The sequence below is a fragment of the Typopeltis vanoorti genome, chromosome 10, assembly GCF_054136105.1.
Source record: "Typopeltis vanoorti isolate ZY-2024b chromosome 10, IOZ_Tvanoo_1.0, whole genome shotgun sequence".
In the NCBI taxonomy this organism is placed as follows: domain Eukaryota; kingdom Metazoa; phylum Arthropoda; class Arachnida; order Uropygi; family Thelyphonidae; genus Typopeltis; species Typopeltis vanoorti.
Genome location: NC_143558.1, coordinates 115,562,661 through 115,575,661, shown reverse-complemented (window position 1 = coordinate 115,575,661; position 13,001 = coordinate 115,562,661). Strand labels below are relative to the sequence as shown.

Here is a 13,001-nt window from a genome sequence, read left to right as displayed (position 1 = left end):
AATCCCGCCGTTGGCATGGATGTTTGTGATTGTCTGTGAAAATACTAGTGGTTGTAGTGGGAGGTAGATGGCGTGGGTGTAGTTGCAGTTCGTTGTAGTTGGTGGATTGAGTGGTGAAGACAGAAAGTTGTAAAGTAGTACCCTCCCTCGATGAGTCTTTGGACTCCCTGGAAGTGTCACGTAATAATAATCAGTCGATTTCCTATGGAAAATTTCGACTTGCATGTCACTATCATTATTTTATCTTTTTTAGAGCTCTAGATATAAATAACTGCCATATTTCTTGTTATTTTCGGTATAAACTGTATTTCATATTATTCATGCTGTCGCTTGTGCTGTGGCGCATGTCATCCTTGGAACCATGACAAGCAACTCGGTGCTAATTTTGTGTTACATTATAACACAAAATAAAGGACAACACAGGCCCTCATTTTGTGACATAGAATGGTGGATAAACCATGAGAAATATAATAGAAGAATAAATAAAAAACCTCCATTGTTCGGTTGGATTTGAATTTATTTGTATGCAACTGACCAGAATATATTATATCGTATGATGATATAACGACCGTGAGGCCCCTTTTACCGGGAAGTACGGCACCATCTCAATTCCCTTAAATTTTATCCGGGCTCGGGACCGGCATAGCTGACGAATCAAACGTATGGCTGGGACTCAAGTAGTCCTGACTGTATTCCGTGTGTGTTCACCTGGCCGGTTTGCCTGCATGCTGGAGGAAAAAAACACAGATAAACTGGAGAGAAGAAACCTTGCTATCCACGCCCAAGACGAGCGTGGATAGCAAGAAAATGTAGTCCACAAGGGGGCAGTGTATTGTTTCCCAATCACAAATTTGTTCTCAGGTCATTTTGTATATTTTTCAGTAGCAAAAATCATCTTATACTTTTTTTATGCCCGACCAGTTCTGTTTTTTGAGAAGACCTAAAAAAGTATTCCTCATCCTTTTCGAGATTTGAAGCAGGTTTTTCCAATACAGAGAAGTGCATAACTCACCCGTGGTACTCTAGTGTTGTTGTTGTTATTGCTATTGCAGTTTGAGCTGCTTATATGTTGCAGATCATGTCATATAATAGATTTATCTATGATACACAGGCACATTCATGTTACCAAAAACAACTGTTTTTGGTAAACAAATGTTTACCAAAAATGTTGCTTCTGACGACTGTACAGAAGCAACAGGTCTTTCTAAATTGGTGTGTACGGTAGTTACAGTTCAGAGTGCTCTCCAGCCAACACGTTTTCTTGTTCGTTTCTTTAATCTTTGAATTGTTTGCTCTGCCTAACCCCTCTTCTACCCCCAAATCGCGATTTCTAGTAACCCTATATATATATATAATGATGATGTTTACTGAACATTTAGTTTTCCATCTTTTATCGTAAAGATAAAGACAAGGTCTAAATTAAGGAAAACTATTTATTGCATAAAAATATCCTTCTTTTAATGCACTTACAAATTGTTTACTAAGAACAATAATATTTGAATAAGAATAACAAAGAGAAACACCCTAGGAAAACAGTATTACACAAGATAGTTTGATCTTTCCGGGAGCCTGTTAGGTTTGTAATAAGGACTTAGTATAGTCAGACACCGCCATTTAGTCATTCTAAAATAGCTTATCCATATCTACACCAGCGTGAAAAAAAAAAACCTGAAACCTATCAGATTTAAGAACTAAATTGCTGTACTATATAAGACAAAGTGAAATCATATTTATATTTTTATTTTTAGCAAAATACGATATGATTCCCCTAATCGAGTGCCATTTAGATGCAATAATAATAAAAAAAGTTGTGTTTTTTAAAAATCATTTTGCTGATAGACTTAAACAAGTACGTTATTCTGTTCAACTTCAAAAAAACATATTTCCTTATATTTATATTTTTCCTCTTGTTATAGTGGTATCTTAAGCTGAAGTTTATATTTCACGTGTTTATTCTTTTCAATGTAATCAGATCACTCTGTTTACAACTTCAATTTCTCGCGTGAGGCTGTCTGTATTTAGAATACAATTCTTAGCGTCATAACACTAGCTCATACTTAGTTTTTTCCAAAAGTACTCAACGGTGTGTTTTTATAATAACTGCAGACCGACACGTGTGATGGAAATGCAGTATTCCTAATATTTTATTCTCGATAGTTTTAACAGAGCTACACATCACTCGCTGAGTAACCTTCCACACCTCTACATTCTACGAGATTAGTTCCATAAAGATACGTCACATTTCTGCATGGACACTCTGTAATGAATAAGGTATGTCTTATGAGATAATTGTAAGTTATTTGACGCAATACAGCAGCACTAGAGATGTATTCAGCAAATGAATGTATGTTGTGACACGCAATTAAACATTTTTTTTAAATGATTACCAAAATTTTAAAATTTATATGTTCTAATAGTGGAAAATATAAAAGAATGTTAAACTGATATGTTGTACTCGCTTATATTCGACTTGTTTAGTGGCTTATATACAGGAAATAGAAACGTGGAAGTATAGTTCGGAAATCCTGTATGGGGAGCAAAGACTGTTGCCCACACATTGGGGGAAATGATAATTCTTCCACTGTCGTGTTCCTCCAACGGTTGTCAAGTGAAAACTCATCTCTGGTTGGATAAGATGATATAATAAGATTTGGAGTGTCATTTCAAATTTTAAATTTCATTCCATTCATTAAAAAATAATAATAATAAAATAAAGATGAGCCTTATACGGTTAAAGAGCTATACAAGCTCGTCCCGAGCAGGCTTTTACAATTCAAATAGACTGGCTTCTTCCAACTTACTTACAACGATCAATTTCAAGTAAATGATTTTTTTTTTTTTAATGATAAATATTTAGTTACATCGAATGCCAACATGAAATGCTTGGGAGGTAATGGTCGCTGATGCAATTATGATAGTCATGATCGTAATTTAAGTAATGCCTATAAAAAGTTTCATTAAGTCCTCCCAACCACACTTCTGAATATACAGGGTGGCTCATAAGTCCCGAAGGGATTTTAAAAATTTAATAACTTTTTTTATTTATTAATTATGTTTATTACTTTTTGTTATAATGAAATCCAGAACCTGGTGATTTTTTTTATTAGTTATGAAAAGCCACATAACGTAAATGCCTTTTGTTTTCGGCTTCACAAAGACAGATCCTTTCTACGGCATGTTCCATGGCAGCTGTTAACGTTTCTGGCTGCAGCGCCCTAATAAATATTCACAAATGCTCTCTTTCAGCTGCTGGACTGTCTAACGCTTGTTTCCCCATGCCCCTTTTTCCTTCAGGTAACCCCAAAAGGAAGACGTTGGGAGTGGTCAGATCTGAAGAACGTGATGGCCAGTTAATTACAGATTCTTGCGAAATTATTCGCTAGCCAAAAATGTGCCTTAAGAGTTCATTTTGGCTCTAGAGGCTCTTCGTTGTTGGGTTGTGAACTTTGCCATTATTAATTTTCCAAATGTTCCTTAGAATACTTCAAAAAAAAAAAAAAAGTAATAATAAAAAAAATCTTCCAATAGGAGAGCTTCACTATTATGAGTTTTACATTCTAGAATACTTAGCACAGACTTAATTTAGTACAGTAATTCTTCTATTAGTCGGATATATCATTTCAGGAATATTCTGTTTTTGTGTCCTATTGATAGCATAAAATTCAAAATTATAGTAAATATTGTTTTAGTTTAGATTTTCGCAACCTCTGGTAAATTTCAAAGCAATATTTCAAGAATGTGTTAGTTTTTTCGTAATTACTTTGATATAAATGAAAATTCACTGTGAAACAAATTGAAAGTAAAGGCTTTGATTTAGTGAAACTATTGCCAATAAACAGGACGAGTATCTGACTGACTTGGCGTATTGGCATGTTAATGTGCACTCTCAGATTCTAGCGAAGTACCTCGAGTTTACAATAACATGGGGGTGAGAATGTTAAATCGTCCATAGTGTAAAACAAGAAAGCGTTGTGATTAAGTACTCCTAGGGGTAGAGGAGTCGGTTATCTTACAAGGTAAATAGAAGAAAGCCTTAGATAGTTATGATATTAACAATTATCTCCATATTAGCGACATGAGAACATCAAAATATGTTTGGGAATACATTTAGTGTTGAGTTAGTGTTGAGGCCATCAAGACGTACACGTAAGAATTCTCCTACTGGAAGCGTGCATTCTCCTACTGAAAATAATAACTTCTTTTTCTAATATCAGATTTCAAAACATTTTCATTCTTTATCTCATGGCTAAGAGGTATCGGGAAAACTGTGTCATGAATATTATAAACAACACAGGTTACTAAATAATCAACACAGGTTACTAAATACTAAATAATCTCTGTTTAATATAATAGACTTATTATATTTTTATTATATCACACCTCCAGGGAGTCCAAAGACTTATCGAGGGAGGGCATCAACTCTCCAACTCCTCGTCTCACTACTCCACCAACTTCTAATCATCTAACCACCAACGCCATCTACCGCCGACTGTCACCACTAGTGCTTTCACAGACAATCACAAACATCCATGCCCACGGCTGGGATTCGAACCCGCAGCCTTTTGGCTGTAGAGCGGATACGCTAACCACTCGGTCAACCAGACCGGCAAAAGGAAGTTAACTTTCGCTCCCGGGTGGGCTCGAACCACCAACCTTTCGGTTAACAGCCGAACGCGCTAGCCGATTGCGCCACGGAAGCTGTGATAGTTCAGTATTATATCATGTGATTATATAATACAATAAATTTTCTTGCATTACTAATTTCGGTTAGTGTATTTGAACGCACGGTATACGATATGGATCAAGTCCAATGTTGTGATAATAATCCGTGGAATTCATGGACTCTTTAACATCCACGACCTGCCAAGTACTCTTGGCTTTCGAAATTATAATTGTAGGATAAAGTGGCTAAATATATATTCATGTGTGTAAACTAAATATAAATATAACTATAAATTAAGCATGTGTTTTCCTGGTGTTTTAGCACACACACACACACAAAAAAAAAAACATGTTGAAATAACAACACTTGTCTAGGATCGTGTGAGTCGTGCATAATATATACAGTACATTAACTGATGTATTTCTCTTTTTGTTTACCTGGTGGAAACGATAAACACGCTCGAGGCATGAATTCCGGCAGTTATTAAGCTACGTGTTTGGTCAGCAAGTAAATATGAAATCAACTATATTATTGTTTTGATTAAGTTTTTGTAGTGTAATCGGTTATAGTGAATATTAGTTGTAAATATTTCTTCTCAACCTTTTAAAATTAAAAAGAAAAAATAACTTCTGGTTAAAATATTAATAAATAATCTACTTTTAATTATACTTTATGTGTGCTATCAATAATAAACTGTAAACGTCTTGTAGATTTGTTTTTACGATTTTTTTCTATTTCTTAAACGAAAAGAAAATCAAAACAATTTAAACTTCGTGTTAATAAATAATTCTACGCTTTCTGAAAAGAAAAAGGAAAAAAACAGCAACAAACTCGTTTTTTTTTTCAGATTTATTTTGTAATTCAAATGACTTTTAAAAATAATAATTTTTATTGTACTAACTGCGCTGCCATACACATGACTTTTTTTTAGAAAGCAGTAATTTTTTTAAAAAATTCGGTAAGTGATTTTATTAAGCTTGATAAATTTATAATTTCATCACATAAATCAGTAGGGCTTTTAATTTTCTAGTCGAATAGTATAAATGGTGAAGAGCGTTACGAGCAATTTTATTTACAGTGATGATAAAATTACGAGGTATGATCAAATTTCGGGACTGGCAACTAGATGGCGCTACAACAGTTAGTGTAAATCTCCTGCTTTAAACCGTGACATTCCTCAAAATGAAAAGAAGGCTCTGATTAATAATATATTTTATGTTTATTTGTCTCAGGTTATTTACACTTGCATAAAATTTAGGCAGCAGCTGCATTTTATTATAAGTAGTTCAGGGCATATTTTAATCGATATCATTAGCGTTACATTTTTCGTTAACATACTGCAGACAATTTGTTTGTTTTTGTTTTTCAGCAATACTTTTGTTGTTCATGATTTGTTATCTATACCGCATTTTTCTGACTATTGATAGTTAATTATATCTACAGGAACAACAACAAAAAAACATATCATAACTCACAATTATAATCTTTAAAAAAAGGGGAGAGGGGAAGATAAGAGGTAAAGAAAATAAAAGGGAAAAAATTTGCAAAAATTAAAAAAAAATAAGAGAAACGAAGTAAAATTTATTTTATTAAATAACTGAAAGAAAATGATAAAATGTTATGTGGATTAAGACAAGGGAAAACAAACAAACAAAAAATAAATAAATAAATATATATATATATATATATATATATATATATATATATATATATACAAAGAGAAAGCCTGTTTAGATTTATGAATTATTACTTCTCAGGGAACTATTATTCAAAAAACTCAGTTAACATTATTTAAATAATCAGATTAGTATAAAGACAGAACACAAGATGGCAGCACAAATACTCATTCAGGTTATGGAAATCTCTAACTCTTATGGAATTTTATCACTTTCTGGTGAAATATTCTGAATTGGTAAATATTAATATGGCACATATTCCTCTTTTTATTCAGAATAGCATTAATTTCTTGATATTTTTGCAATTTCATGAGTTATATTTATTCGAGATGAGAAAACACAATATTTTTTCAAATATGAGTAAAATATTTGATAAAATAAAATATTTTATCAAATATTTTATCAATATCTAAATCAATTTCTAAATATTTTAAATTTTCTGTGCACCTATTTAGGCAAACTATGTAAATAATATATTAAAATAATCGTTTAAAGTTTACAGTGCTATTTGAGTCGCAGACAGATAACACACAAGACGATAGAGTGGAGGACAAGTTTAAATTAGTAAATAAATAAATAATAATTAAAAAAAACATTCCCATGAAACATAGTTTGATGACGTATGTAATAATATGAGTTGTTATGCCCAGGCACTATCAGATTAATGAATAATATGTTTTTTAATAGAATGACCGCTTTAGTCTTTACCTCAGGCAACAACGTATCTGTCCTCGGCCTTATATTGTTATTATTTTTGTGACCAGCCTTTTTTTTTCCCGGCTTTTTTGTTTTAAACAATATTTCAATTAACACGTGTATAAAAGTGCTCAAATATAGCATTCTTAACAATAAATTGAATTATTATCATTTTTATTTTTAACTCATGGTGGTAATGTGCGCCGATCTCTAAGGTATTGAAATAGGATATTTTCAATAATTTCTCTGCCAATTCATTTGTTATTAATACTTTAAAGTATCGATCCATTTTTCTATAAATAATAAAGAATAAGAATACAAAATAAATGGGAGCAACTGTAAAAAAATTTTAATTGCGAAACTGAACCAAGTTCTTGAAAACGTTTTGACAATAATCAATGGAGAAATTACCAAATGCGAACCACTATAATGTGAGGTAGAATCCAAGGGGAAATTCGTGAGATAGAAGACAATAATAATGGTAATATTAATAATAAACTATTAATAATATTAATTGATTACCCTAATGGATTCTCCTTCTGATATACGCAGAAGTGTCAAGGGGGTCCGCCCAAAACTGGTCGACATTTCGTGAATGCACTAGAGCAGCGTTTCTCAACCCTTCTAAGCCCAAGGACCAGTAAAATGCCTAAAACAATTCTACGGATCACTAACTTACAGAGGCGTAGCTGAGAGTGGGGGAAGCGATCCCCTCCAGGCGGCACTTTTTTTGCCGTTTAAGAAATCTTGCTATACTGTCTATAAAACAGCAACTGAGTGATGAAATAGACTTCGCCAATGTCATCGACGATTTCGTGAACAGAAAAGCAAGAAAAATGTCATTATAGAATGTTGGAATTAAAGTTTTACTTCAAAAATAAACATAGTGTTTTAATTTATTTCCCTATACGTCGATTTGACTTTTTGAATTTTTTTTAAAAACCTAAGTAGGAATTACCAACATTTCTGAAAAAACTGTGCCATTTATAACATAATAATTCTAAAAGCATGTTTTGATATAATTGGAAGTAAACGATTAAAAGTGTATCATCATTGAACAAAGTTTTAATTTTTATTAAACAAATAAATAACATGATCTAATTATGTTACTTTTAATGAGATGGTTGAGCTTCTCGGCCCTTGCATAGTTGCTGGATATCTGGCTCAATATTGGTCAACTTCATTCGAAGATTGGCACACACGCTAAGACGATTTCTGTATTTTGTTTTTATTTGAAGGAGCGATGAAAATCCTTTCTCACAAAGATAGGTCGTAGAGAACTGCGTGACGATTTTCAATGCTTCTTCAGATAATTCGGGAAATTCACGTCTAACTGAAGGCGAAATCCAAAATCGAGCCAAACCAAGATCACAGAATTTCATTTCAAGTCCACTGTCACTTGAAAGCTCAATTAACGTTTCTTTCTTTTTTTTTTTTTTTTGATAACGAAAGGTCGTTCTCGTGACTGCAAACCTGAAATGGATTGCGAACCCACAGAAATTTCTTATAAAAGTTACTCGGAAAATATGTTTCAAAATTCCGTTCCAGATTTTTGAGATGGTCTCAAACCCTTTCCAGAAACTCAGAATCCTCAAAAATATAATTTTTCACTAAAAAGGATTCCCATGTTGGAAAAGGTGCAAATTGTTTGTCTTTTACATAATTAATCCATAAAATCAGTTTTTCTCGAATGCCTTTATTTTGTCGTAGGCATCAAGAACAGTTAAAGAATTTCCCTGAAGGGAGAGATTTAGTTCATTTAATTTCGAAAAAAATGTCTGAAAGATAGGATAGTGTTGATAACCATGCTTCGTCAACAAGGAGATGCATAATCAGAATTATGTTCATTTATAAATATTAAAACTTCGTGCCTTAACTGAAATGACCTTGTTAGTACTCTGCCCCTGGAAAGCCAGTGAATTTCAGAATGAAGCAAAAGTTGTATATATTCACTGCCATTTCATCGCAGAGTACTGAAAATAACCTGTTATTTAACGATCGAGCTTTTTAATAAAATTAACTAGCTTGACAGCAGCGTTGTATAGCACAGTTTTAAATTCTGGTGGGATTCCTTTGGAGGCTAACGCTTCCCGATGTATGAAACAATGTACCCAATTCATATCCTGAGCTACTTCCTTGACCATAGAAACAATCCCACCATGCCTGCCTGTAAGGGCGCGAGCTCCATCCGAACAGACGCCTATACATTTTCCCCACTGGATCCCTTTGTGTATTATGTAATTATTGAAAGTGTGAAATATTTCTTCTCCAGTTGTTCGGGATGACAAAGTTTAGCAAAAACAGAATATCATCATGAATGTTGTTATCGTGTGCATATCTTACGTAGCATATTAACTGCACATCATTTCTAACATCAGTAGTCTCGTTTATTTGTAACGCATAATAAGGGCTCTTCTTAACTCTTTCGATTAACTGAGATTCTACGTCACCTGCCATATCATTAATTCTGCGACCGACAGTGTCATTTCAAAGAGGAATCAAATCAACATCTTTTAGTAACTTGTTGCCAAACAGTTTTTATCACATCTTTTATAGCTGGAAGTAGCAAATTTTCCCCGATAGAATGAGGTTTCCCTGTTTTTGCTATACTCAAACTTAAGAGATAGGATGCTTCCAGTGCCTTGCTGTTAATGGAACCCATGGCTGAAACTATATCTTTCCCATGATTTAATGTCCCTAAGCGTTGCTGAAAAAATTCGTTTGGCTTATTTTTCACATCACAATGTTTAGTTTCTAAATGTCGTCGGAGTTTCGCAGGTCTCATGCACTCGTTCGACAACACTTCATAACACAAAACGCATTGAGGTTTCTGTTCACTTTCATCTCCACACCAAGTAAACCCGAATTCCAAATATGAACTGTTATATTTCCTACGGTATTTTTTCTTTGAACTGCTTGTTTCTTCTTCTTTAATAGTATCAGATTTACTCGCCGTTACCACACTTGTATCACAATTAGGGTTAGCATCACCTGTTTCATTTGCCCTTCTTTTCAAAGTCCTACTTCTAAGCCACTTTTCCATTATTCAAAACGTTTCTGAAAAATATATAAATATATAATACTGGGGGTTAACACTCAGGACACACTTTGTCCAAGTATCACTAAGCACTTCTCCAGTTATATTGAGCCTTGGTTGAAGGAGGAAAATCTTCAATAATAAAAAATCAATACACAACAAGCAATTGGTTGAAATGTGGATAACACATGTTCACTTCAAATCTGACAAAAAAGCAAGGGAAGGCGGAAGCAATAAAACTATATTATTGTTAACTTCATCCCTCTTTTATTATTGTCATTCTGCTGCTACAAATTTACGGCAGAATGACGAATAATAAACGAGGGGTGAAGTGAACAACAATATAGTTTTATTGCTTCCGCCTTTGAACATTCTGACGATATTTGTTTTTTTTTTTAAGTCTCCATTTGATTTCAATAATTTTTACTTGCTTATTGAATTTTAATTTGCTTAGATAATTAAAAAATATGTATTTATTTAATTAATTTAAGTCTGCCTGCGGACCACAGTGGAGAAGCACTGCACTACAGCATGACTTTCTTCATGCCCTTAGTTCTACAAAAGTACGATCATCAATGGAGTGCTTTCATTAATGTTTCTCTGTCCTATACATCGCATGAATTATCTCGAAAACAACAGGAATGTTGGCAATTAAAAATTCATCTGTGAACGATCTGAAATTGCACGGCATATTTGCATTTCATAAACACAGTTCTATGTGTCTGATAAGCCAGGATTGTTATTATTCATGAATACAATGCAGTGTAGGTTTTGTTCTTGAGCCGATTGATTGATGAAAGGTTCTGTCTCTCACATCTGGTAGATGTCAGAAAATTTAGTAAACAGAGCTATTAAAATCTTGGATTCAAATGAGTCAACTGGATCGTTTTTTTTTAGTTGACAAAATTAGACAAATATGCCAATGTAGGTTCAACTGCTATGATCATTACGGTATCGGAACTACTATAAAATTTATTATTATTTTTTTAATTATTGACTGCGATTATTTCATTTTTTTGTTGTTGCTGTTGTTTATATACTGTACACGCACTTCTGTTTGTCATTAAAAATATTCGGACTGCAACCACTCAACAAATTTTAGTTTAGAACTTGGAAACTAAATGTTATTAAGGGAAGTGAAATATTAATGCTCTTCTCATAAAATATATACTTAAGTTGAAATATATTTCACATCGTTTTGCTTCTTCTTTTTTTTTTATGTTAGAAACCCGAGGCTATTCCTTTTTTTTTTAATTAAAAGGTTTTTCATCTTGTCGAGAGATGGCGCCACAAAGTTTCATGAAGATTGCTTGGTACGGTTAGTGTTTCCTTAACCTGAACGACATTTCATTGAGGCCAGGAACCATAGCTTCTGATTTATTATTTTGATACCTGTTCATATAAATTAAGATATTTCGGGTAAAACAGTTTAAAAGTAATAGAAAATAATTATAGTAAAACGCGTTTTTCGATGTCTCCAGAATCTGTTAATTGTTTTAATTTACTGAAATAATGCTGTGAAATAAACAGAAAAAATATTGACTTGGAAATAAGACGGCAGAGAATGTGTTTTTAAAGCAACTTGTTTTGAAGCCACTTGCCAGAAGTTGCAGACATTTCTCAAGCAACTTATCTTGAAACGTTTAAAACGTACTAATATGGAAACTCATTTTCTGTAACTGTTAGGCTTTGTTACCTGTTTTCTAAACTGTTGAAGCCAGGGTCGGCTCTACCGACGGTGCAAGACGTGCATTTGTACGGGGAGACAAGTTTTTTTTGGGGGGAAAGGCAAAATTGGCGTAAACTATACGAAAAATAAGGGGAAAGGGACAATAAAATATGCTACTGCACGGGGCGGTTCTGGTTGAAGCACAATCACTCACAGGAGCGATTTGGGTTTACGTCGGGGAGCAGGAGGGGCGTAGTAATATAATAACTTCGATTACATAATTTTTCTCAGAGTGATGAAAATATATTATCTCAGTCTTATCCAATGTGCATTACTTGCAATATACAAGTGGAAATTCATTCACACTAATATTGGAAGGCGATAATCATCAATCAGCTTCATGGTATATATTGATAACACTGGCCAACAAAAAAAAAAATTTTTTCTGCTGATTATGATCTGACACTTGTTTTTTACTAATTTGGGTGCGCTGATTTCAAATATCAAACCTCTTTTTCTCTATCATGTCAGGTTTTTCCTCTATGGCATTTTCTTTTTGCTAATTTGTAAGTTTTTGATAGTTTTAAGGAGGCAGTACTATTTAGAGGATCAAAAAAATCGATTTTTTAATATTATTTTCTGAAAGCATGTACTTTTAAAAATCTGTTCCTACCTTTTTATCAAGAAATTCGAAAAATTCCCGAAGATAAAGCCTATTATTCAAAGCGGTGCGCAGATCAGAATCGGAGCGCTCTCGCTTGTTAGTAAACGAATAAATGCGTAAGAACCTGCAACGGCACGTACTGGTTCCTATAACCGACCTAATACATTTAGGTGATGAAAAGTAGGCGATGACAACTGCCTAAAACAAATGAATGCTATATGCGTCATAGCGGACAAAGAACGATCGAAATCAGTCAATCGTTAATCGATTGTGAAAGTATGATGAGCGCTTATAACGTTTCAATAAAGTCTCTGGGTTTTTTTTTTTTTTTGTCTTGTTAATTGCATGTTAGTCGGCAGTGAAGAAAATACATCATGTCTACTACTCGAAATTGTGTCAATATTGTAGATTCCTTCTGCTACATTTGTGGCAGCTTTACAGTTCCCAGTCAAAGGACAAATATCACTGATTTCGTTAAGAAAGTGTACTTTGCATACTTTGACGTAAAACTTGCAGATCAGGACACGTCATGGGCTCCAAATAAAGTGTGTAAGTCATGTGTAGAAAATTTACGACAGTGGAGCAAGGGAAAACGC

General features: G+C 33.5%; 1 protein-coding gene and 1 non-coding gene across 2 annotated transcripts in view; one reads left to right on the top strand and one right to left on the bottom strand.

The window, feature by feature from the left end:
* Positions 1-1,970: 1,970 nt before the first annotated feature.
* Positions 1,971-13,001, top strand: part of LOC150102721 (dual specificity protein phosphatase 10-like) — a 111,819-nt gene continuing 100,788 nt past the window's right edge. The window contains exon 1 of the mRNA XM_090398835.1: positions 1,971-2,271. The gene's annotated coding sequence lies outside the window, so the exon portion shown is untranslated. The remainder of the gene's footprint in view (positions 2,272-13,001) is intronic.
* Positions 4,626-4,699, bottom strand: TRNAN-GUU (transfer RNA asparagine (anticodon GUU)). Its single transcript has one exon. It is a non-coding gene; the product is annotated as a tRNA-Asn (tRNA).